Source organism: Saccostrea echinata, unplaced genomic scaffold (genome assembly GCF_033153115.1).
Source record: "Saccostrea echinata isolate AGI-Se365-2 ecotype Australia unplaced genomic scaffold, CSIRO_AGI_Sech_v1 ptg000058l, whole genome shotgun sequence".
NCBI classification, from domain to species: Eukaryota; Metazoa; Mollusca; class Bivalvia; order Ostreida; family Ostreidae; genus Saccostrea; species Saccostrea echinata.
In genome coordinates, this window is record NW_026889807.1 from 1,274,679 (window position 1) to 1,298,160 (window position 23,482).

Consider the following 23,482-nt stretch of genomic DNA (forward strand, 5'->3'; position numbering starts at 1 on the left):
TGGAATATTGTACACCATACAATGGTGTACATTTGTCGACTTGTCAGATGTTATTGTCGTCTTGTCAGATAATTATGTCGACTTGTCTGATTTTTTGTGTACTTTTCACTTATTCACGAGTTCAAAAGTTCAACGTAAAAAATGTGCGCATGCCCAGATTAGGCCATCAGTTGACAACATATTTTTTCTGATAGGTCAACATAAGTCTCTGAAAAGTCAACATAAAGATGAAAAGATAAATATAAAGATCTGACAAGACGACATATTATTGGCAAGTCAACATAATTTTCTGACAAGTCGACATGATATTCTATAAGTCAACATCATTATCTGACAAGTCGACATAACATCTGACAAGCCGACCTGTCAGAAAATTATGTCGACTTGTCAGATAATGATGTCGACTTCTCAGAATATTATGTAAACTTATCAGATATTATATAAACTTGTCAGATATTATGATGAAAAGTAGATGTCAGTTAGTGGCTTTAACATGCTGTATAACAAGATAAGCAGTCAAACTGTTAGCATGATTGTAGTAAGCATTGAGCCCTCTACCTAAATGAAATTCATGACCCCAGGTTAGGAGGTCTGATGCTAGGATGGGCTATGTGGAATATAAATGGATAATGAAAATGCTTTTAAAATCTTCTCCTCTGTTCCTGGGTATTAAACAAACAAACCAAATGCATATTTATGATGAGCAAAGATGACTCTTCAAAATTTGTGAATTCTGTGGCCCCTGGGTCAGGGGAATTGGTGTTAGGGCGGGGCTCTATTGATTGCATAGTGAAAACGCATTAATTCTTTGAAAATCTTCTTCTCTACGCCTGGGTATTAGTGAAATAAACTAAGTGATTGGTTAAGATAAACAAGGATGTTTCTTCAAAAATTGTGATTTTTATGGCCACAGGGTCGAGGATTCTGGTGTAAGGGCGGGGCTCTATTGATTACATAGTGAAAATGCATTAATTCTTTAAAAATCTTCTTCTCTGGTCCTAGGTATGAAATCAATGAACTATGTACATAGTTATGATGAGGAAGGGTGCCTCTTTCAAATTGTGAAATTCATTGCACTTGGGTCAGGGGTTCTGGTGTAAAGGTGGGGCTCTATTGTTTTTGTTAGTGAAAATGCATTAATCAATTCTTTGAAACTCCTATGCTCCTGGGTATTATGTCAATGTATGCCGATGATCTAAGTACATAGTTATGATGAACAAGGGTGCTTCTTCCAGAATTGTGAATTTCAAGGGGTCAGAGGTAACCGGGGTTGGTTGGTTAATGATTATATACTGAAAATGAATTAATGCTTTGAAATCTGCTCCTTGGTATTAATGAAAATTATTAAATTGTGAAATGTGTGACCCCAGGGTCAGGGGTCCTTTTTGGGTGGGGCACTATTGGTTATATAATAGAAATGCATTTTTCTCTTTGTTCCTCTGCTCTGCCTATTAAATTGGGTATTAAGTAATAAAACTAAGCATGCTAAGTGTATAGTTATGATGAGCAATGGTGCCTCTTTCAAAAGTGTGAATTTCATGGCCTCTGGTTTAAAACAAGAACCAAATTCAATTGTTTGAAAGTTGATAAACGATACTCAGGGGACCTATAAGGTCCATGGGTCCCTTGCTTAAGGAATGTGTTATATAACGGGGGGACGCTAAGTTTCCGTACTAATATACAACGTTAGGTGTCCTCTTGTCACTGGATTGATGAACCACATAAGGTAACCTCTTATGTTCATTTCATATGCAACATTAGGTGACCTTTCTTGTAGGCAAATGTAATGTTTTAAAGATACAAGAAAGTACAGGATAAAGGATCGTGAATGTTATCCAGAACATAGAACTGTGTACTCCTATAACAGTATTATACGCTTTGTACCTAATTTTAACCGGGCTAGCTATATAGGTTCCCGACGATTAAACTCAGTTCACTTTGACAGTCAAGGGATCCCGCTCAGATCTCTCCACTGTGAAAAAAAAAAGAATGTCAAAATATGGGATCCAGGCGTATAGCCAGTCCCTAGAACTATGTACTCTTATAACTGTGTTATACGGGATTTTTTCAATTTTGACCGGGCTAATAAATAGGTTACCGCTTTTGTAAACTCAATTCCTTTTAAAAGTCAAGGGGTCCCTCCCAGACCCTTCTCCTGTAAAAGATGAAGGTCAAAATATGACATCCAGGATGTTAACAAGCCCCTAGAACTATGTACTCTTATAACTGTATTTTACGGAATTTTTCCAATTTTGACCGGGTTAGCTAAATGGGTTACCGCTCTTGTAAACTCAATTTCTTTTTAGAGTAAAGGCGTCTCTCCCAGGCCCTTCTCCTGTAAAAAGATGAAGGTCAAAATATGGGATTTACGGTGTTATCCAGCCCCTAGAACTATGTACTCTTAAAATTGTATAATACGAGATTTTTCCAGTTTTGATCGGGCTAGCTAAATGGGTTACTGCTCTTGTAAACTCAATTCCTTTTGACAGTCAAAGGGTTCCTCCCAGGTGCTTCTCCTGCAAAAAGATGAGAATCAAAATATGGGATCCAGGGTGTTAGACAGCCACTAGAACTATGAACTCTTATAAATGTATTATACGGGATTTTTCCAATTTTGACCGGGCTAGCTAATTAGGTTACCGCTCTCGTAAACTCAATTCCTTTTGAGCGTCAAAGGGTCCCTCCCAGACCCTTTTCCTGTAAAAAGATGAAGGTCAAAATATGGGATCCAGGACTGGGTTGCTCAAAACATTGGTTAATTTTGGAAACTGGTTAAGTTAGCCGATGGTTAAATTCTATATCCACTGGCCAACTAACCACTGGTCAAATATTTGTTACTCAAAATAAAATTAGCCTCTGGTTAGCTAACCACAAGTTAAATGATTTAACCAGTGGTTAGTATCCCACAATGCATTACATTTGTCCACTTGTCAACTATTTGTAATGAATAAATATATTTTAAACTAAAAAAAAATGGCTACCATGGTAAGTATCATATGAGTGAAATGTGAGAAGTTATAATGTTACAACTGTATTGAAGAACGGTTTAAGTCACAAAAAGTCAAGAAGCACAGGTTTGGCTAAAAATTTAACTATGCTGTAAATTCAAGTGGAGGATCAATAAGAACATAGAGTTGTATAGAAGAATTAGCACCACGGCGAAGATGGATAGTAGGCTGTGTAGAATAAGATCGATGGTGGGCATCAAAGCCCTTATTGAATGTATAGTGTTCAAGACAATGCATAGTGACTCGCCATACATGTATCTCTTCGGAATAATTCCTATTTAATACTTGGCTATACTTACAAGGTAGGCACATCAACTTGTATCATCTCATACTTAAATAATAACTGATTGAACACCTTTACCTGTTATCACAATGTAAACGTCGTCTGCTACGCATCCTGACGAAATTCGCACTGGCTGCGTTTCTCAATTTAAATAGTTACCTTGCCAGAGGGGACTCATTTCAAACACTTACAAAGAAGAAATAAACTTTCTTCACATCTGTCTTAATAACACCGATAGTTGGTAGTCACTACTTTTTGCACTTCTGTAAATAACGGAAATGTCATGGTCGAATACATGTACATAGATAAAGTGAGTTCGTCACTAAGGCATTTCGCTCCGTACCTATACACTGTGTAACTAAAATGCATTAATGCATTATCCAAAGTTTATTACATAAATACCACACCTTTTAATAAGTATCAATATTTAGAGAAAATAAAGGACTGTATATAGATATCTATGAATATCAAATGTGTAAATCATTTTCTATAATTATTTTTATTTATTTATAATCACAGAGGGACCTAGTCAACATGAATGTAAAATCATAGGAAATAGGGGATACACTCTTTATTTAATGCAGCAGGCAATTGCAAGAGGCATCGCTTAACAAAATGGGGCCAATAAAAAATCATTGTCAAGCGAATGATAATTAATACATGTATAGTAAAAAATGATTAAATAAAAAACAAAGCATTTGAAGAGAAGGGGGGGGGTGTCGATTCCCAATTTATTTTTTAAATGTATTTTAATAATTTATGTTTGCTTACCAAACTAATATATCAATTTATTTGTATCCGTTATTAAGCTCATACACAAATGACAATTTTTAAATTATTCATTTATACATACATATATTTATCATCTTTTTTTTTTTCGGCAGGGGATTGCCACTTGATGAAAGCCTTTGCAACACCAAAAATTTAGCCTTGAAAGAACCCATTCGAAACATTCTTGCAGATGCTGAAGACATGAAATCCTATTATATCTCTGAAAGTGTTGTTATCCCCTCTTCCATATTGCTGCAAAGCCTTTTCTACTTGACTTATAAATGACTGTGTCTTTATTAGTACTAATCAACATTAAATTCGTGATTACAATGTGTACAAGACTTTGTTTCTTTTGTTATCCTCCAAAATCTACAAAAAAAACAATAACAAGGTAGCCATGCTTATCCATTGGATAAGAGACTTAACCCACCTCTGTGGAATGGCTAACATTGGCCAATATTTAACCACTGGATAGCATAGTTAACCAGCGGATAAATTCTGAGCAACAGAATTTAACCAAAGGTTAAAAGTTAACCGCTGGATAAGAGATTTAACCAGCGGTTAGCGCTAACCAAGGTTTTGAGCAACCCAGTCCAGGGTGTTAGCAAGCCCCTAGAACTATGTACTCTTATAAATGTATTTTACGGAATTTTTTCCAATTTTGACCGGGCTAGCTAAATGGGTTACCGCTCTTGTAATTCAATTTCTTAAAACAATAAAGGGGTCCTTCGCAGACCCTTCTGCTGTAAAAAAAAATGAAGGTCAAAATATGGGATCTACGGTGTTATCCAACCCTAGAACTATGTACTCTTATAATTGTATTATACGAGATTTTTCCAATTTTGACCGGGCTAGCTAAATGGGTTACCACTCATGTAAACTCAATTCCTTTTGACAGTCAAAGGGTCCTTCCCAGGTGCTTCTCCTGCAAAAAGATGAAGATCAAAATATGGGATTTACGGTGTTAGACAGCCACTAGAACTATGAACTCTTATAAATGTATTATACGGGATTTTTCCAATTTTGACCGGGCTAGCTAATTAGGTTACCGCTCTCGTAAACTCAATTCCTTTTGAACGTTAAAGGGTCCTTCCCAGACCCTTCTCCTGTAAAAAGATGAAGGTCAAAATATGGGATCCAGGGTGTAAGCCAGCGCCTAGAACTATGTACTCTTAATAATGTATTTTACGGAATTTTTTCCAATTTTGACCGGGCTTCCTAAATGGGTTCCCGCTCTTGTAAATTCAATTTCTTTAGACAATAAAGGGATCCTACGCAGACCCTTCTCCTGTAAAAAAAAATGAAGGTCAAAATATGGGATCTAGGGTGTTATCTAGCCCCTAGAACTATGTACTCTTATAATTGTATTATACGGGATTTTTCCAATTTCGACCGGGCTAGCTAAATGGGTTACCACTCATGTAAACTCTATTCCTTTTGATAGTCAAGGGATCTCTCCCAGGCCCTTCTCCTGTAAAAAGACGATGGTCAAATTATGTGATCCAGGGTGTAAGCCAGCCCCTAGAACTATGTACCCTTTAACTGTATTATATCGGATTTTTAAATTGTTGGCCGGGCTAGCTAAATGGGTTACCGCTCTTGTAAACTCAATTCCTTTTGACAGTCAAGGGGTCCCTCCCAGACCCCTCCTCTGTAAAAATATGAAGGTCTAAATATGGGGTCCAGGGTGTTAACCAGCTCCTGGATCAAGGTTTACCTTTTCTATCCATTGCCATCATTTTGTTCAGGCTAGCCACATTGGTTTGGGGTCCTCACTCTTCCTTTTTAAGTGATCTCTTTGATGTGCTACTTTAAAACGTATTATAATGAGTTATTCAAGTTTAAAAAAAAAATATTAGGACACTTACGGTAATTTGAATAGGGAACCGGTAGCAGCATCCGGTTTGCCATTCGAATAGTCGATAGGGAATAGGGAGTAACCTTCTAACTTCTGATTGCCTATTTAAAACGATGATCCAAATTTAATTTCCAGTAGAAAATGCACTTACCCCATACAACATTATCTGTCCTGTAATAGATCCTTATATCATGAATGGTGTAGATTGATTGAAGATTTACCCACCAGATTGCAGTTCTCTGGCCCCCAGCTGATATTGCACACTGTCCTCCCCATGCACTGAGGTCAGTCCTCAGTCCATCCACAGCCTAACTGGATTGGAATCTACTATCTCCTGGATTATACTGAAATGATTGATGCGTTAGTTTACTCAAAGCTATATTTGCTGAAATAAAAAAAAAATCCCCATTTAGTATTGGTAATTATTAAATCGTACAACAAGGTAACATAAAATATGACATGAGAATCAATTCTTTATTCTGTAATATACATGATTGTATGTAAAGTATATGCTACAATATGCATATCAGAATACCGTTACCGGTGCATCAAAATTAAGCTAAACTTGATGATTAAAATAGTTATAAGGCTACATATATTTTCTTAGCTTAATTCTATGACCAAAAAACCCAGATATTTGTATTGTAATTTATAAATAAAATGCGTCTTTCATATTGAACATTCTATAGCCACTTGCCATGATCCATACAAGTTCCGAGTCCAAGTTAGGATTTCAACATCGGAGACCAGCGATATATTTTTCAGTATTAGCATATTTGTACATAATTAGCTTTTTTTAGGGAATAAAAGCAAAATAAGATTTACTTTATGAATCTGAAGTGAACGAAGGAATCAGTGGCATGGTTATTTGTAACTGCTAATCATAAGGATCCTTGCGTGTTAATGATTATAATAGCTCCCTGTCTTCATTGTTCCATGAACGCCGATTTTCAAGATTCTTTCTTCATGAAGTGCAAGGGTGTATATCAATGCTATATCTCCTAATTTATGGCAATATTTTTTTTTTATATTATTTCTGTTTATAAGTTCAATGCGATGGTTTCGCTACTAGAAGAAACAATAGTCAAGGAGTCCGAAAAGAAAATTTAATTATTTCATGGTTTTAAGGGAAAAAATAGAGTTAAAATCCAATTATGTAAATGTTTGTCAATGTTTTAATGTTCCACGTGCTCACTATTATGGTGTTGTTTACTTACACTTGACTTTATTAGCAAATATAACCTGTCATTTGGTCGTATTTTGGCTGATTTATTTCATACCATTTGTTAGGTCTTTGTTTTTGTACTGAATTGACTACAGATAGTTCCATATACCTTTTCAACACATAGGGCTCACGGCAGGTGTGACATGTCAACAGGGGATGCTTATTCCTCCTAAGCATCTGATCCCATCTCTGGAATTTCCACGGGTCCATGTTTTACGCCCTCTTTACATATTTGTATTGTTTATGGGTTTTTTTCTTTAGATCGATCACTGCTCCTTATCTCTACCTTTTACAATATACATTCATCAGACTTCAATGCTTTCTTTCAACTGGGGAAATCAATCTTCATAGAGTAATGTTGTTTCTGTACGTTATGTTAATTTTTACTTACAAGAGATTTGAATTATATAACTGCAATTTGAAACAAATGTTCTTGTTCCATTGAAGAAAAGTTACTTATTTCAGACATAATTGTTTAGTTTTTGATTTGTTTGATGATATATACATATGGACAATTTTATTGGTAATAAAAATCCACTGATGCCTGAACTGCCATGAGATCAAATATACATATACTTGCAGGATCATCCCAGATAAAACTTTATGGCACACCTTCACGCTAAGTTTGAATCACAAAGTGTGTATCCATAGTCATCCAAATATTCTATTGAAAACTTTGTGAAGCCAAAATGTTTTATCATTGTTTGATATCAGTCAGTATAAATAATTGTTAAAATTAAAATCACGAGTGCTTACCATACCCAAGTGTACATCCTATAATATAGGGTAAAAAATATATTGCAATATTTATCGTCGCCATATCCAGAAAAAAAATAACATATATCAGGAAATAAATTACATTGGTTGTTATCTATCTTCTTTCATATCAACAAAAACTGAATATATATTATCTTTCTTAAAATCAGCAAGGAAAGTTTACCTTTGTTAGGTTTTTCAACCATTGGCCCGTTCAATTAAATGCTCTACGCCATAATGTACCTCTACCCCTGCGTAAAATTGTTTTTGTTTGTTTGTTTGTTGTTTAACGTTCCTCTCGAGAATTTTTTACTTATATGGAGACGCAACCACTTGCCAGGTGAAGGACTACAACTTTTTACCTATACTCGGAATATTATACAATATTATACAAATAACTTAGGGCTATTTAGCAGTGAGGGATCTTTTTCGTGCCAGCACCTACTGCAACACGAGACCTCGGTTTATACAGTCTCTTCCCAATGACCGGCCTTCACCTCCCGCAGTGGAATTCGAACCTGCGATGTAAGAATCAACGCCTTACACCGCGACTTTAGAGCAAACGCTCTAACCACTACCCCACGCGGGCTACTGTGTAAAATTGAGAAAAGCGGAAAGATGTGCGTTTCATTAAAGAACGCGTCTATACGCCAAACTAAATTTATGTCAAATTTTACCTCTCCTAATGGGTAGGCATATGTATAAATGTAATTGAAAACTATAAGAGTTAGTCATTCCGAATATTTTTGCTTTAAAAAAAAAATCTTGTCAGCTTTTTATATTTTCGATGCCTTTTCCCATACCTCTTTTCTTTCAAAATTCACAGAGAATAAAAATATCCGATTACATGTATTTATCGCGAATAGTTGACAAAAAATATTTGTATTTCCTCGTGATTACTCTTCCCCCCTGAAACTAAACTAAAACAACAACAACAACAAAAAATACATGAATACCTACCTTCTATTATATAACAACTACATTCTGATATCATATTTCCGTTTTTGTTACAAGAGTGCCTTTACCACTTTATAAAAAAATATTATCACACGGTATTTTTACTTTTTTTTTCTTTTTTGCTGAAAGAAAAAAACTTTTTTTTTTATCAATTTAGAAAAAAATGGGCACTTAACAATTTAATTTGGAATAGCAATCACATCTAAATCAAACTGATGTGGTCAAAGTCTATCATTACTTCCAATACTTTTTTTTTTCCTTTCCATATTTATGAATACATTTCTCTGCCCAATTTTCTCCGTTAATATACACCATACAAACAACGCATGTTAAGGCTATTCGCATGTAGTTTTCTTAGATTGAGGACTGGTTTGCAGTTGAAGTTTATTGCATAGTTTGCTTTGCTTTATCTACAGGAGGTCATCCCTTGGAAAGCGTACAGAGAGTATATTTTTTAATAAATATTTCATTTTTATTATGTTCTGTGCTAACTCACTTCATAGATTAAATGATCATTTTTTCGATTAAAAGGGGTACAATTTTTGTTGTATATCAAGTTTGCAGTTACAACGCATAAAATTTTACTCACTTAATTTACTTAATTGTTTCCCTAAAAAGATATAAGATAAATCTTTATCAACAAGCTCCTTTTATTTCGATGGTAGTCATGTGTCAACACAAATTCATTTGATCTGTTTATTTTGCAAATGTAAAAGGGAAAAAAGTTATTCTTATTTAATGTTTGCATTAACAACTTCCTCGTGGCTAAAGTGCAGCTTTCCAATTGCATTACTTACGGTTAATGCAAAACGAGTTTTAAAAATACCTAATCGGCTTGAGTATTTTTTTTTCTCATTTCACTTATTCTCATTCAAACTTAAAGGAGCTTAAGCCTCAATCTTCTTAGATTCCTAGATCGTATTTAAAACATAAATAATGATAACCAATACTTAATAAATTGTGTAAATATCATGGGGGTAAAAAAAAAATAAAGACCGATATTTACTCAAAAACACTTATTATACAAAAATCCTTGTTGTCCATTCTTACAGTTTATTGATGTCACTGTAATAGTTTTTTTTTTTTATTCACAAAATAGACATCAAAATCAGTTGTTTTAATTATGTATATATTTATATAATGGATCGCCAAAAGTGAACCAAATTGAACTCAAAACCTATCAACAAAATTTAAGAGGTGTAAAAAAAAAATATTTGACATGCTAATGCGTAAACTTACAAGACTATCATATTTCAGAATTACAATGTACCTTTCACTCTAATGCACAAGCCTAGATGCATAAGTTGGATTCCTTGAACGTCAATCCAGTCCATGTTATAATATTAGTTACATATTTATCAAGAGAGAATGTGTTTTAAAGGATGACAAATAGAGATTGAACAAAAACCCAAGACCTTATCAGCTCTACCAACTGATCTATCATGATATTGACAGAAAGCACCTGCTTTGCCGCCACTTTCGTTGTCCTAAAAGAGCATTAACATGTCACAAAAAATGTTCACTGTTTGCTTTTAATACTTCAAAATCATATTAAATGCATTGTATCAAAGCAGATTCTCTGCAATTCTGTTAGACTTAAGTTTAAATATTATTAAGAATATTTTAAAATCGCATTTTTATTGTCAAACTTCATGTTTGAATGTTTGGGGGGGGGGGGGGGGGTACAAATGGCCGAGGAATTGGAAAAACATAAACCATGCTCTATTCATGCTCTATTATTGAAACATTTTACTTGGGGGGGGGGGGGGGGGTAAGGATTCATATTCATATTCCAAAATCTGCGAAAGCTAATCTCCTTTTAAGTTATTTATTCATCAGTATATAACGTATAGTAATGCGTTTATTTTTTCATGACATTTATTCTCGATATTTGTCTATTTTCAATGGAAAAAAATATTTGACCACAACAGAATAATCAACTTTCCTTTTTTTTTTTTTTAACCCTTTTTTGTATGGATTTTTATCATTAAGAAATTGTATTTTCCCTTATTCTTTTGAATCAGTCCTTAATATGTATATTTTTCAGTTCATTTCTTTCGGTTATTTTGAAGATATTCTACTTATTATTGGCATTGTAGAGTACAAATTATCATAATTAGTTGACGTATTTCCTCAATTTTTTTTTTTAATTATAAAAAATCTGATTTATAAACATGAATCTATATATATTACATGAATGACTGGCAGTCAAATTTATTGTTTTTTGATATGATATGAAATGAATAGTCCGAACTTGCAATGCGTTTCGCTGCGTAATTAAATCATTCTAAACCTGATACGTTGTGTTTTGAACGGTGTAGGGATTCGTTTTAAGAAACGAATTTAATTTTTGAAGATTCGTGAGGACATGAACTACGACGCTTCACGCCGGCATATTTCATGAAGCGCTTCGTGATAAATATGCAGATGTGAAGCGTTGTAGTTCATGTACCTCATGAATTTTCAAAAATTAAATTCATCTCTTATATTTATATTATTTTTTTCTGTTTGACGTCAAGTAGGGCACTTTCACGTAACAATGGAGATATTCATGCTCATCCATGGTAGTTCATGAGAAAATGAACTGTTATCTATTTGGTAAAGAATCATAGGGGAAATTTATTGGAAATGTAAACAAAATTGTTTGTATTTAATTTTTATAAAATTCAGAACTCTTTAATTAATTCCTAACCAGAATACCCTTATAAATTAGTATCGAACTATCCACTATTAGTATCGAACTATCCACTATTTTTATCGCCGAAATATGGCTGAAATATTGCCGACTCGGCGTTAAACAATAATAATCAATCAATCCACTATTTTTATGTTCAATTTTCAATGTAGGAGAGGCATCTTTAATTTCCATGTTTGTATGGGAATCGAATGACGCCTTAGCAAATAGAGAAGCAATTTGGATATTTTTGCATTCTTAGCTAAAGTCAAATACTCCTTATTTTTCCCTACAGTAATAATTTAAATATTTGTTTTAATTTTACATTCTGTTGAAACACGTAAAACGTGTTGCTTGATGCTAGTAATGTTCGAAATCCCAATAAGTAAAAAATAAACAAACAAACAAACGGAAAACAAAACAATGCCCCAACTCAATCCCCCCCTCAAAAAAAAAAAAAAAAAAAAAAAAAAAAAAAAAAAAAAAAAAAAAACAGAAGAAAAAAAATTGCCAATACAAGAACAACAGTTTAATGTCAAAACATGTTATATATTAACTGATACAGGAATTGGATACCGTTTATCATTTTTTAAAGACAAATAATATACATTAAACTTTTTTTCCTCCTTTGAATATCTGCAAGAAACGTAAGCCATTCAAAAAATCACTTCCGTTAAGACTAAGGCTGTCGCTTATATCCTTGAACACCAGTACATTGAAAAAGCAGTATCTGTTTTAAATCTGTTTTAAATAGATTCTCGAAGTAAAGCCTTCTTTTATTTTGTGATTTTTGATATGGTTGATGATCACACGAGAAAAGAGAAAGTCACATCACTTACTCCCATTTCCACATTTCCTTAAAGATTGTAGATATTTACGGATCATGGCGCTGAAGAGCATAGTGATATATGTTTTGATTTATGCAAAAGATTTTACACATGGGCAAGGTATGATTTCAAGGTTTTTATTGAAAAAAAAATTATATTAGTTTAAGTGTAAGACCGTTTAAAATTTAAATGTTTTATTTCATATCCATAGACACAAAGATGTAACATTTTACAAGTAAAGATATTTGTTTTTAAGAATACGATATCAGATGTACGTAAAATTGTTTATTGCATTGTAAAAACCTTGATATTTTTTTTTTCCGTCTGTCCTAAAACAAATTTCAGGACGAATAAAATTATGGTTCTAATTTGAATATACCTTCAATAACTTGAACACCTGGAACTTTATCTCAATGCTTTTCTATTGACTCATTTACTACCAAGGCCATTCCAAGTTTTTTTTTTATGTTTAGCGCCCACGTGCGCCTTGGTTTTTGACACCCCATATTAGAAAAAAACAAACAAAATCAGGAGTCCTGAAACTGATTATTAATGTGTGATATTAGGTATATTTTAAACATTTAATACCTTACTTTTGCTAAAGAATAGATCTTTCTACGAGAATAATAGATTTATGAAGTCAAATGCTTTAAATGACATACGTCATTTTAAAGACTATATTGTCTGTGTTTTATTATTTGGCTTGTGTGTTTTTTGCGAATAGGTAGGTAGGTTTTTGAAAGATGGGTGGACGCTAAACATAGAAAAAACTTGGAATGGCCCAATTGCAAACAATCTGAGAAAAAAAATGACAATGGTTAATTTTTTATTTAAAAAAAAATCTCTTCCTGAGCTACATTAAACAATCTTACGTAGTAATTAACATGGGGACTAAGTTCTATTGTTGCTGTAAAAAGGTATTTCTAATTATTTAAACGATTATCTTTATGCAATTAAATTTCTACAGAATTTACATGTTTGATAGTTCAAGAAAGGTTATTGCTTGGCTGTATTCTTCTGTTTTTGACAACAAAGCTAATTCTGATCGTTATTAACTCACTTGAGCCGAATGCTCAAGTGAGCTTTACTGATCAAAGAGTTCCCAGCATCGGTCTGTCGTCTGTAAACTTATCACATTTTCGACTTCTTCCTAAGAGCCACAAGGCCGATTTCAACCAAACTTGACACCAAACATTCTTTGGGGAAGGAAAGTTTGCTCAACGGAAGTGCCGCGCCCTCTTTTAAGGGGAGATAATTAAAAATTCGTAAAAATTTGGTGTCATCTTTTAAAAATCTTCAAGAACCATTGGGCAAGAAAAGATGAATCTTGACATGTGAAAACGTAATTACATACTCTAGATTCCAGTGTGTTCATACCATAACCCCCGGGGGAAGGGCGGGGCCGCAAGAGGGGGTTTAAGTTTTACATAGGGATATATAGGGAATGGCTTTAAATATCTTCTCGAGAACAGCAAAGCCATGATTAGTCATGTTATGATAGAATTATCCTCAGGTAGTGTCGATTCAAGTTAGTTCCAATCATGACCCATGGGGGTAGGGCAGAGCCAACAGGGGTCAACATTTACCACAGTTATATATACGAAATATATTTTAAAAATCTTCTTCTCAAGACATTTAAGACATTATTAGTCATATTGATACAAATCTAGAAGTAATCTCAGGTAGTGTAGATTCAAGTTTGTTCAAATCATGAACCCTCGCGTTAGAGCAGAGCAAAAACAGTTGGTCAAAGTTTTACATAGGAATATATAGGTATAATGGTTTTGGGGCATTTGAGTAAAACCCTTTTTGAAACTTCAAATAGTGGAAAACTTGTGACCTGACAACCCTTGAAATGGACTAGCAAAACCAAAGGGTATGTAAGGCAAAGCTTTTCGAAAATTAGGCATTCAGAAGCTAGCTGAAAAAGTAAAATGTTAAATCAGCAATTCAGAAGTTAAGGTATTACATCCCTAAGAGCAACAGATTCATTGAAATTGAATACATAATAGATCTGAAGGGGGTTTAATACTACATATATTTAGACACAGTTCCTATTTATTACCATAAGTATATAGGGATGAGATGTGTCCTAATTTATGGCATTAAATTGTGATAAGAGTAATCTCTCTCTGTTTTTAATTAATAAACAAAATCGTTTTCTATTGTCATTCTATTTCTAATGTTTTAATGCATCTTTACACAACAATATTTATTGATATTATTTGAAGTTTTATTTTTAAAAAAAACTTGCTTGTCACCATAGACTTTAATGCATTCTTTGTTAAATAGTTACTGCTAAGTTTATTGCATTTTTGAAACTTTCTCTTGGTAAGTTCTTTTCTACTAAGTAGTGCTTTAAATTAATATCAGAGTATCATGTACGTGATAGACATTCGAGGACAGAGAATTTGGTCCTATTGGGGATGGAAAACCTTAAGGGAAAGAAAGAAATAAAAGTGCAAAAGTTATAAACACCAGTGGCAAATATTCTAAGGGATTGATGTTCAGTTCTAGGTGTAGTAAACCTGAATAAGATTGAGACACCCGGTTCTTATCTATCAATGGGAATCTAGACACACGGTGCTAGTGGTACCTTACTCACTCTAGATAAGAGAAAATTTAAGTACTGTGTTATATACCCTCAAACAGAGGTGTCTTAATAATCATTCTAATCATTAACTCAGATCGAGTAAAAAGAAAACCTATATATCACTTGTAAGAACCTTATCATACATGTTACATAGGAAATATCTTTAAAAATCTTCTTCTCAAAAACAACAAAGCCATTATTAGTCATATTTATACAGAGGCAACTTATGGTATAGTAGAATTAATTTTTTAGGGGGGGGGGGGGGCAACAGAGGGTCTTATTTTTGCATAAGAATATTTAGCAATCATCTTGAAAAAAATATTTAGTTCAGGAACGGCAAAGCCATGATAAGTCATATTATTACAGAATCATCCTCAAGTAGTGTAGATTCATTTTTTTTTCTAATTTAGGGTTGGTAGGACGGGGCCGCAACTTTCACTTCAAAGTGCCGAGCGCATGGCGAAGGAACAGTTGCTACCCATTTTTTCATCGACTTAGGTCCGTCGCGGCCGAGATTCGAACTCACGACCTCCCGATTACGGAGCGAGCGCTCTACCGACTGAGCTATAGTGAACGGTGAGAAAGAAAAAAATCTTTAAAATTCTTCGATTTAAGAACAGGAAAGCCAAGATAAGTAATATTGATATGGAATCATCCTGAGGTAGTGAAAACTATAGTTTACCCCAACCTACCGTTCAATACTTAACTGATTTCTGCTTCTTTCCAACCAATGTGTTCAGGTGAGCGATGTGGTCCATGGGTCCTTCGTAATAACATTTATGTATCTTTGTTAGGCTTATATCATTTTTAGTTTCAAAGTTTTCATTAGTGCATTTTGTCAGTGAAAGTTATATAAAATTTTTCATGAGACGTAGCATACACTTGTACATAATCCATGATGAAAAGCATTATCACATGTCTACCTATAGAATAAATAATAATCAATAATATGACCCATTATTTTTATTAAGAACCTTTTTATTCCTTTGAAAGAACATCTAAGAATCAATTGTCATGTGGATATAAATGCATATCCTTTGTAAGATTTATGTTTGTTCAAGTCTTGGCCAAAAGGATAGACTGTAACTAAATGAGGTAAATGTAATGTTTCACATTCAACTACATCAGGAAAACCTATAAAACCTATGATATTGTAAGAATATAATTCAACCTATTAATGTGGTAAGTTATAGTTAAGGACATACGCAATGTAGTTTGAACTTTATTGTCTTTTTCACTGGAGTTGAAGAGTTCCAATAATTAAAGGAATTGTGTACTACATCTGTATGTCTATATATGCTGTTGTACACTTCTTCTAAAACAAGTTTGGATAAACAAAACATCTAAAATATGTGTTTAGTAATTTTTGTGTATTTCTTCTTTGAATTATACAAGAATTTTCATCAATTGATATCTCTTCAAAACCCCTGGTAAAGCATGCTGAATTTTTGTCGACGAACAGCTGATGGCACTATAATCGTAAATTAAGAATATCTTGAAAAATTATCAGTAGGTAAGGTACGTTGCGTATGCCCTTAAGGTACATTTTTTCTAGTGTATCATGGATATGTCATGGATTTTGAGAAGCAAAGGAGTCTCCGCCCCCTCCATACTTCACGAGATAAATGTAATTTAACCGATTTGTATCGACGAATCAAACAGAAAGCTCGAAATATTGTTGCCAAAAATTTCCATAAAACAGCATGAGAATATATCATTTAACACAATTCCAAAAAAAAATTGGGGTTTTCCATAACACAGCCCGCGAAAGTAAGGCAGGTCGCCAAAACATCGTGGTTTTCCGTAACACAGTCCGCAAAAGTATCTTCGGAATTTGATCAATTCTTTTATATTTTTCGCCTCTGCAATCGGTATTTTATTGGTTCTTTTAACTTTCGGGCCATTTCGCTAATTCCTCGTCATATTCTGCCAACATTGCTGCGCGTTTTGTCATTTACGTAGATAGAGTTGAAGAGGATGGACGTATTAGAAGATTTGTCGACTATAAACTCCGGTGATTTTAGGTGATTAAGACTTTTCTAACATATGCGGAGCTATCAAAGAGGATATTGAATTTCGCAAGTACGTGATGAAATTGAAGAAGAAAACGCCACATTGGAGGGTCTGTGTGAATTCTGAATTTGAATGGTGCCGAATATATGGGCAAAGCAACTGGAACCGAGTTTGGTTCTTTCAAGCTAGAAACAGTGGACCCAGTAGCTGATATTTCCGATCAAAACGCAAAACTCTCTGAAGCGCGGGTTTTGAAAGGCGATTCAACAAGCTGAGTTGAGGAAAGGATGTGGAAGAACAACATACCATGTTCTACTATAACTGTAAACTCTTAGGTTTAATGGGACATGACGAGCATAACGAAATTGAGTGTAGCCAGTTTGTTGTTGGGGAGGACAGCTCTGAAATATACGTGGATTTCATGGGACGCGCCAGTAAGACTAAGAAGGGTGAACTGGCCTAAATGCAGCTGAAAATGCCTCGTTTCTATACTTCTGAAAGTTTGTCCGACATAACTAATGGACATTATTTTCTTAATTGTAATATTTCTTTCAATTTTTAAGAATGAAGACTATTAATGAATTGAAATGTATGAAACCATTTGGAGGCTAAAAAAGTTTGTTACAAGCAGTGATAAAAAGGTTTCTTGAAATTGTTTCCCTTTACTTAAAAAGAGCTGGGCCTTCCTGTGATTTGGTTAGAAGTTATTGTACAGATTTGTTCTGTTTCTGTACAATAACTTCCTGATATTGGAAGATACACCTCCCTTAGTGTATCAAGATTTAATGCACTACTACAAGTAAAGGAAAAAGAATAGGTTCGTGATACAAGGATTCAAATTTGTCAAAAATAACTTTAAAGTTCGTTTGACATTAAGAAGATAAGAGAATAATCTCCGTAAAAGGGTGCATTGTAATAATATTTGAAATATGGTAAAGTCCATTCTAGACTGGCGGAAGAAATTTATTCCAGAGATAATAGTGGAGGCGAAAAGGTAAAATTTTATGTGAAATTATATGAAAGAGTCCTCAAACACAAAATAAAAGAAAAATGATAAAAGAAAATAAAAGTCAGTTCAAGCAGTCATTGGCATATTCGTATACAATCGAGATGTAGATCATGAAATCATTCCTGGCGTTCATATTTTGGTTAGACTTAAGTGCTTTCGCGATTCAAAAGTTTATTATGTTTAATTCTAGTTACTTGACAACATTTTATTTTAAATATGCCAATTTCTGAATTTGAGCATCAATAGTTATTGAACAGTGAATTGACTTTTAGAGAATGTTTTAAAGTTAAAAAAAAGTTTTGAACTTGATGAAATTTTTTTATAATTTAGTTTTCACATATAAATGTACAAGGAATATTGTGATAGGTAAGACAAACGTTGCTTCTCTTTGTAACTTTCCATACAGTACATTATATAGCGACTTGATAAATATTCTAAAATATATTTTTTGTGTACTTGTTGAATCTAAATTACTGTATTTTAGAAACTGCCTCGAATTTTTTTTTAATTTCTCTGAAAATGATTTTCTCGGAAACGTTTCACAGGTTTCTTTGCTCTAACAAGCTGATAAACCAAAGTTTAAAATAATAATTTTAGTGAATGTGGCTTTGAATAATCCAACATGGCAATCACAACAGATTAGTTCATCGACCTACTACTCCTCCAGTAATGCAGTGGATGGCCTGAAGACTAACTTAAGCCCTGGTGGAGGACAATGTGCAATATCAGCAGGCCAAAGGAGCGCCACCTGGTGGGTAAACCTGACATCAATTTACAGCATTGGTGAAATTTGGATTTATTACAGGACCGATAACAATGTGTGGGGTAAGATTATCTTTGACTGAATTCTTCAAAATGTTTCAGAAGAAAGCCTCATATTTTTAAAATATGTAATTGAATCTTATTAATGCATTTGTAATTCAAGGACAAACTTTTAATAAATCATGTTAGAGTATTCTTATATTAGAAACTTTCAGAAAGGTTAATGAATTATTTGTGTACGAGAAAAAAAAAATAGACATAATATTTGAATAACAAGCAATGCTATCCTCCCGAGCTATTTTCTTCAAGTAAGAAGTTTTTTAAGGAAAAAGCTGCTTCTTAGAGTTTGAATATAATCAAATGTTAAATGAATCAATTTTGAGTTAGAGTTTACCTTGGAATTAATTTGTATATTTTAATTTAATCTTATAAGCTAAAACCTGTAATTCTAAATTCTAGACGCATCAAATATCCACACATCAAGATTTTTAGGATTTTATGTTTATATATCGAACACAACAGAGAGGTCATATGGTCACTTGTGTTTCCATGACACAAATTATACCAGATCAACTATACCTGCAGTCGTCAATATAACATGCCCTGTGCATGGACAATACGTCATCTACTATAATGAGAGACTATCAGGTGTTAGTTATCCCGGGGAATATTCCAGCAACGCATATAATGATCTTTGTGAGGTGGAGGTCCTTGGTATGTTGTTAGTTAACTCTTTCATTATTAAGATGTAAAATCTATTTGTCTTTTCCCACAAAGTCATTGCGTCTCTTACGAAGTTATGTTTCAGAGATTAATTCTATAATAGACAATGGTGTTAATTATTTGGTTTGTAAATAACTGTATACAAAAAATATATCTGATTGAAAATGCCACTTACGATGAGGCTTCTTTAAGATTCAATATCCTTATATATTTCTAGGTTACTATAACATAATATTTTCTATCTCTTATATTACTGTAACAGTAATTTGAAAACAACTATTTGAAAATAACGCTTGTCTTTATCGAATTACCAATTCCAGTTCGAGGCAAAATAAATACCTTTAATGAAAAGGGGAAAATAACAAACATTGTTTCATAAAAAAAAAATAAAAAAAATAAAAAAAAATTAAAAAAAAAATTAAAAAATTAAAAAATAAAAATCCTTGAACAGGGCATAAATACGAGGGTTGTCCGTAGAGTTCGTGGACAAGCTAAAATTTAAATAAAAGTTGTGTTATAAATATTTATTATTACCATATTTAAAATCCTTTGCTATATGTGAATTATAGAAAGTAAAATTCCATTCAATGTTAAATGTATAATTACAATTATGTCTTCATTATTATACTTAGGATGGTGACCCCGACAGCAAAGTCTTAATTAAAAAGTTGTTTCACTCTATACATTTCATTTGTATTTTGTAAAACTCCGCGAAAGTTTGGATGACATTCGCATTATGACGTTGACAAAAGTTTTAGCGTCAAACCTACAAAATTTGAATGTTCAGTGTTTCGAAATGGCAGATAAATCGAGGTTATAATCTATTAAGACAGGATCGTCATTGTTCGAAAAAAAGGGACATTTTCGGAAAAGGTGGAGCAGAAAACAATGAAAAAATCGTGTGTAAACATCGGAAAAACACCAACAGAGACCCATAAATTCCTAAAACAGTCGGGGAAACATAGTAAAGTAAGCCGTTCGTTACTGTTTAAGTGACAGAGAAGATTTTCAGACGGATTGGACAGTTCACACTTTGACATGCGTGAAGAAAGGAAATCTTTCCGAGATTGCAGTGCTGTAAGAAATAAAATTCATGACGTGATTGACAGTGATCGGCGACTAACAGTTTGAGAAATTGCAGGAAGATGTGGAATTTCAAAGACTTCGTTACATGAGATTTTATCTCATGATCTTAATATGAGTCGTATCTGTGCTCGATGGGTGCCGATAATTTTGACAATTGAAAATTTGGCGAAGAGAGCAGAATTGTCAAGACGGTTCATAAAAAAAGGCGGTGCAAGGTTTTAGGGCAGAATTATTTCAACCGACGAAAGCTGGTTCCACTACTATGATCCTGAAACAAAACAACAGTCCAGTCAGCCCGGATTTAGCGCCTATGGACTTTGCCGTATTTCCATACATAAAGTCGTTTTTGTGCGGACAGAAGTTTGATAATTTGCAGGATCTGAGATAGGAAGTGTTGAATATTATTTCATGTATGAAACCAGAACAGTTTGTGCACATTTTTCTTGCTGGTTAAAGCGTCATAAGAATTGTGTTGACTAAAACGGTGACTACGTTGAGAAAAGTTAAACGTATTTAGCTTTTGAAGTCGACTAACCTTAAGGATTTTCAATTTGGTGCTCCTGGTATGAGTGGTTTTTTTTTGTACCTGATAAAAATATAACTATTTGTGCTTTGTTTATGATGAAAACTTGCATATTAATGAAATGAAACATGAATTTAATGAAAATAATAGTTTCATATATTTTATCAATGATTGTCAGTTAATATCAAGGTGGTCCACGAACTTAACGGACAACTCTCGTACATTACTATAGTACCAGAAAATCTAAGGTAGGATCAGGTGCTTGGGAGGAGAGGGCATTCCCTGTTTACAGGCCACCCCAACAGTAAGCCCTTTGATTAATTTCAAGAAGAAGGGTCATTCTATAATCCTGTATTAAAACAAAGACCTTACATTTGATATGAAACAAGTCAGCCAAAATACGCCACAATGATTGGTTATATTTACTAACAAGTTGATTATTACGACAAAAGATCTACGAAATCCTGTCTTAAAACGAGGTTGCTGAAATCCTGGTAACATCAACTATGTGCGAAGTGCTTCCTCGGTTTAAAACTTGATCGTATTCAGATCGTGCACTTGAGTAGTGATTAAGTTTGGAGAATAAACACCATAAAAGCGGAATATTATTATATAGATAAGAGTTCATGATGGACAACCTGAAGTCATCTTGTTTGTCATATAATTTAATTGTTGTTATCATCTAGCATTTTAACACATTCACAAAAAAAAAACAAAACAATTTTCTTTCAAAATTATTATATTCTTTTTTTTTTTTCATTCCAAGGTTGTATTTCTGGCTACTATGGATCTAATTGTTCCCTCCCCTGTCCTGTCAATTGTCGTTATTGCCATATAGAAACAGGAGAATGTCAGTGGTGTGAACCAGGGTATCAGGGAAATCAATGCAAATTTGGTAAAATATCTAACTATCATATCACCTAAATGTAATTTTTTCAAAAACTATTAACGTATGAAAAATAAATATCTTTCCGCGTCTTAAAAAGACAACATTTAATTTACGTATCACACTTTCCAAAAAATCGACCTGTACATATTTTTTATATGTGATGTATTTCCGAGATAATTTGACATAATGTTAATTTGTACCTATCGAACAGCATCTGAATTTGTTCCAAAATATTACAGTTTAAAAAAAATCTTTTATTCTGATTTCTTTTTATGTAAGAAATGATATTTTGATAGAATGCAATGGCGGCACATATGGACAGGATTGTGCAGATAGATGTGGAGCCTGTCTCGATTATAAACAATGTCATCACGTCAGTGGTTCATGCCTTGAGGGTTGTGATGCTGGATATGTTGGAAATCTTTGTGAATTTGGTAAGTTTTTTCATAGCAACACGTCATTGTAATTATAGCTTTGAATAAATATCTCATTTTTTTGTACATTATAACTAATATAATTAAATCAAATTTAGGACCCGCTCATCAAAACATTATTTTCAATATTATTCAGGATGTTCAGTGGGAAAGTTCGGATATAACTGTGAAAGTTATTGCAGTGACAAATGTGGTGTACCCCATAGATGCAACAGGGCGACAGGAGAATGTGATGGGGGATGCCAGTCAGGATGGAAGGGGCTTCAATGCAGTGAAGGTATGAATTCTGACTTTAACTTCGCCTTGTTTTAAACGAAGGACTTTGCATTTTAAATACTATTGTCTAATTAATTGATATAACTTTGTACGAGACAGATTCTTCAGCATTTATCACGGAAAAACAAAAACCTGTAAAGAAATTTAAATGAAAATAAATTATGTGAAGAATTGTTTCTTGAGCGATGCCATGACACCATGCTTTACATATACGTAGCTTGTAATCTTTGTGGTATTGATATACGTGAAGATACCCGTTTGAGTTTTGTAGTTTTACGTCCCATTCTAGATTATACACTCATATGAGACATCAACGTATACCGGTGAAGGGCTTCAAGCTTAGATCAATAATTGACATCCTAAAGACCTTCAACTTTCACCTTAAAGTGCTAAGCGATTTGCAAAGAAATATTTACTCTCTCTTTTTTATCGTCTTAGGTTTGTTACGTACGAAAGCCCAGAAGGCTCATTCGAGATACGAGTTTCGAAATACGAGATTCGAAACTCGAGTTTCGAGATTCAAGATCCAAACTAACCAATCAAAAGGCGGATTCAATATTTGATTACTCCCCTTTATTAAGTTTTTACTATCAAGAAATCACTGAAAATATTTATAACAAATGGGTCATTTGTTTAAATAAAAATGCAAGAAAAATGTTACATGTATCAAAACAAAATAAAATGAATTTTGGGTAACGTTTTGAATATATATATATATATATATATATATATATATATATATATATATATATATATATATATATATATATATATATATATATATATATATATATATATATATATATATATAATCT

The 23,482-nt window shown here is 33.3% G+C and overlaps 1 protein-coding gene and 1 long non-coding RNA gene across 2 annotated transcripts in view; both read left to right on the plus strand.

Moving 5' to 3' along the window:
• Window positions 1-23,482, plus strand: part of LOC133174436 (receptor-type tyrosine-protein phosphatase T-like) — a 350,605-nt gene that overhangs the window by 57,005 nt on the left and 270,118 nt on the right. The gene's annotated exons all lie outside the window — the stretch shown is intronic.
• LOC133174454 (uncharacterized) lies at window positions 3,244-4,395 on the plus strand. The gene is made up of 2 exons (XR_009719148.1): window positions 3,244-3,310; window positions 4,176-4,395. It is a non-coding gene; the product is annotated as an uncharacterized LOC133174454 (long non-coding RNA).